Source organism: Mus musculus, chromosome 16 (assembly GCF_000001635.26).
Source record: "Mus musculus strain C57BL/6J chromosome 16, GRCm38.p6 C57BL/6J".
Classification (NCBI taxonomy): Eukaryota; Metazoa; Chordata; class Mammalia; order Rodentia; family Muridae; genus Mus; species Mus musculus.
Window position 1 is genome coordinate 93639589 of NC_000082.6, and position 3474 is coordinate 93643062.

A 3474-nucleotide genomic window follows, 5' to 3' on the forward strand; every position below is an offset into this window, starting at 1 on the left:
ACCCAATAATATCCTTTAACGTAAATGGCTTCAGCTATCTTTTCATCTAATGACCTAGACTTCAAACCAAACTAGTCATAGGAGATATAGACCACTACATATTGATCAAGGAAGCTCTTTATCAAGATGATATAATGACTGGAAATATATGTGCATAAAGTGTTGGGTCTCCAAATTTAATGAAACAAAACTAGTGCACATACAGGGTCAGTCAGGTCCTGATCACATCAAAGAAGATAAGATTAAAGCCCACACTCTATATAGGACATATAAACTAAAAATCAACCAAAAGGCTACAGAGTTAAACTATAGGACTGATGAAAGGGACTCCACAGATATGTAAAAATCTGCCATCCAGAGACAGAAACCCTACCCCTAGCCAAGGAGCTGCTGACAGGTGAGAGCTGCTAAGGGAGGGGAGTCAGGGTTCTTTAGAGTTGTGATGACCCTGATAGGTTGATCATGCTCCAGTGTATGGTGCCATATACATGCCTATATGGGGAGTACTAACTCAATGATAAGGGAGGAAGGGAAAGAGAGAAAGGAGGGGGAAGAAGAAAAACAAGACCTTGACATTAGGAGGGAGATTAGAGGGCTCGAAATTGGGATAACGTAGAGAGAGTCAAGGGGGTGCATGAGTATAAAATTCTCAAAGAAAAAAAAGGTGTAAAATATTTTATAAAAGGAATATGCCAACCCAAAGGAGTATACTCTTCTCATCATGAATGGAACCTCTCAAAACGCACCCACTAAGACTGGAGAGATGGTTCAGGAGTTAAGATCACTGGCTGCTCTTGCATAAGGACTCAGTTTAGGTCCTTATGCTGTGGGAGATGACTCCTTCTTTTGGACTCTGTTGGTTCCAGGCAGGGTCATTGTGAACAGATATTCCATGCAAGCAAAACACTCATACATGTTAAAACAAAGAAAACAAACAAACAAACAAACAAACAAACAGAACCAAACTACACACTGGACCATAAAGTAATACTAACAAAAACTAATCTAAATATTTTCCTGTGTCCAGTCAGCTCATAGTGCAGTCTTAGAGGCCATTAGCAATGTCAGCTCTTGCAGTGGACCCAGGTTCAGTACCCAGCACCCACATGGTGTCTCAGAACCAAATGTAATTCTATAGTTTTTTGTTTTTTGTGTTTTTTGGTTTGTTTTTTTTTTTTTTAACAAAGAAGAGAGCACTAAAGAGGGAGATCAGATTTGAGGTGGGGAGGAAGAAAGATACACTTCAAGGTAAAAGAGAAGAGAGAGAGAGTGAGAGAAAAGACAGGCTGGATGTGACATAAATCCTTCTTGTCTAACTTTTGAGACCCAGTCTCTCTGGTAGCTCTGGCTATCCAGGAACTCGATGGAAAGCCTCAAACCCTCAGAGAAATCCCTGTCTCTAAAGGTGTGTGCCACCATTGCCTGCCCAGCCAGCAACTCTAACGCTAATTCCAGGGGATCCAACTGCTCTTCTGGTCTCCAGGGTGCCAGAAACACACGTGGAAGGAACACTTACATAAATGCAGATAAAATACAAACACATACACGCGCACGCGCGCGCGCGTGTGTGTGTGTGTGTGTGTGTGTGTGTGTATACATCTAAAAGCTTTTAAAGAAAGACTAGAAAACACCAAATTGTATGGTAACTGAACAACAATCTCTTTAATGAACAATGAGTCTTAGAATAAATGACAGAGGAAATCTTTAAATTTACAGAATCAAAGAAAAATGAAATCAGAACTTGTGAAAGCCTTTACAAACAGCTAAGGGAGTTCTAAGAGGAGATATATATATATATATATATATATACATATATATATATATATATATACTAAATTTCGAAAGATGTCAAATGAATAACCTAATGGTGTGCCATGAGACCCTACAAAGACAAGAATAATACAAACACAAAAGCAACAATAGCATTAAATAAAAGCTTACTTCAGCAGAGATTAACTAATGAAGACTAAAAGAACAATGGATAGGATCAATAAAAGGTTTGGTTCATGAAGAAAATAAACAATTGAGAAAATTCAAGCCAACTCGCCAAGAAGGAGAGATGACACAGAAAGATTAGAGGTGAGGGACTGGAGAGAGCTCAGGAGACAAGAGCACTGAGTGCCTTCCAGAGGACCTGGGTTCTGTCCCCTGCACCACATGATGGCTCACAGCACTTGGGTATGGCAGGCACATGATGCACAGACATGCATGTAGGCAAAACACCCACACATAAGTCAGTCAATCTCAAACAATTTTTTAAAGATTAGAGATGAAAGGAGAGGAGCTCTTGTAGATTCCAATTAAATACAGAGACTTATTATGAAATGCTATAACAAGTCCTACTGCAAACACGAGAAAATCCTGATGAAATAGGTAAATAATAAGACCCATTGTTGGGGTCCAGGAGTTGCTTCACAAACCACAAGGACACGGATCTCAGTGAGACACAGAGAGTTTATTGAGCATGTGTCCCAGGACTGGACAGCCAGGGCCATGGTTCAGATTCAGAAAAATGATCTTGAGTTAAGATTCTATAAAAGTTTTAAGTCCCAAATTCACAAACATCTGTGACAAGTTATTCCACCAATAAGGATGTAGGGGTAGGGGATTTCCATAGGAACACATCTTTGTTGGACACTCATCCTGCTCCCATTGGTGGGAGTATTCAAAGGAGGCAGGGGTCTTCCCTTGCCTGATAACATTCATGTCGTAACATATCTAACAGAACAGGACTTGTCTAAGATTCATGTCTTAACTTGCCAACTAGGATGTCAGTTACACACGTCCATGTCTCTTTCTGCCAAGTAGGTGTCCGTTCCCAGGAAGGGCTTGGGAACCTAATCTTTACAAGAGCACTACCCAAAATGGAAGTCTTATTCCAAATGGTTTGTGTCTCTCTTATGTTGGGGTCTGTCCCAGGGGCAGTTTGTATCATAAAATCTTGTACACAGGTACAGGAAGTGCTGGTGGTGGTTGCTTCTGGTCCAGTCTTGTTGTGGGTAACTATGCAGAGCAGTTCCATGACTTCTGTCGTGATTGGTTTCCATGGGCACAGACAGAACAGAATATGTCACCTATCCTGGCATTAGGAAGGGTCCAGTAACAGCAGAAACCTGTGAGAAATCTTCCTTATAATGGCAGGCTAGCCAAGTAAGAGTTACTTAGGCCTTAACACCCACGACATGCCAACATTAAAGCAAAATGATTTAAAGAGCTTAAACCATCAACAAGATAAGGAAGTAATTTTTCACAAAATCCTCCAACAAGGCAAAACTCCAAGACCACATGGATTCAAAGCTGAATTCTCCAAACCTTTAGAGAAATCACAGAGTTTAGTGTAAATATGAATGAGGGTGTCTCGGTCATCCTGAACACCTCAAAAAACAAAAACAAAAACAAAACAAAACAAAACAAACAAAAAAACCGAAAAAACAGCTACTACAGCTGATATGGCCTCACACTCTTGCTGCACAA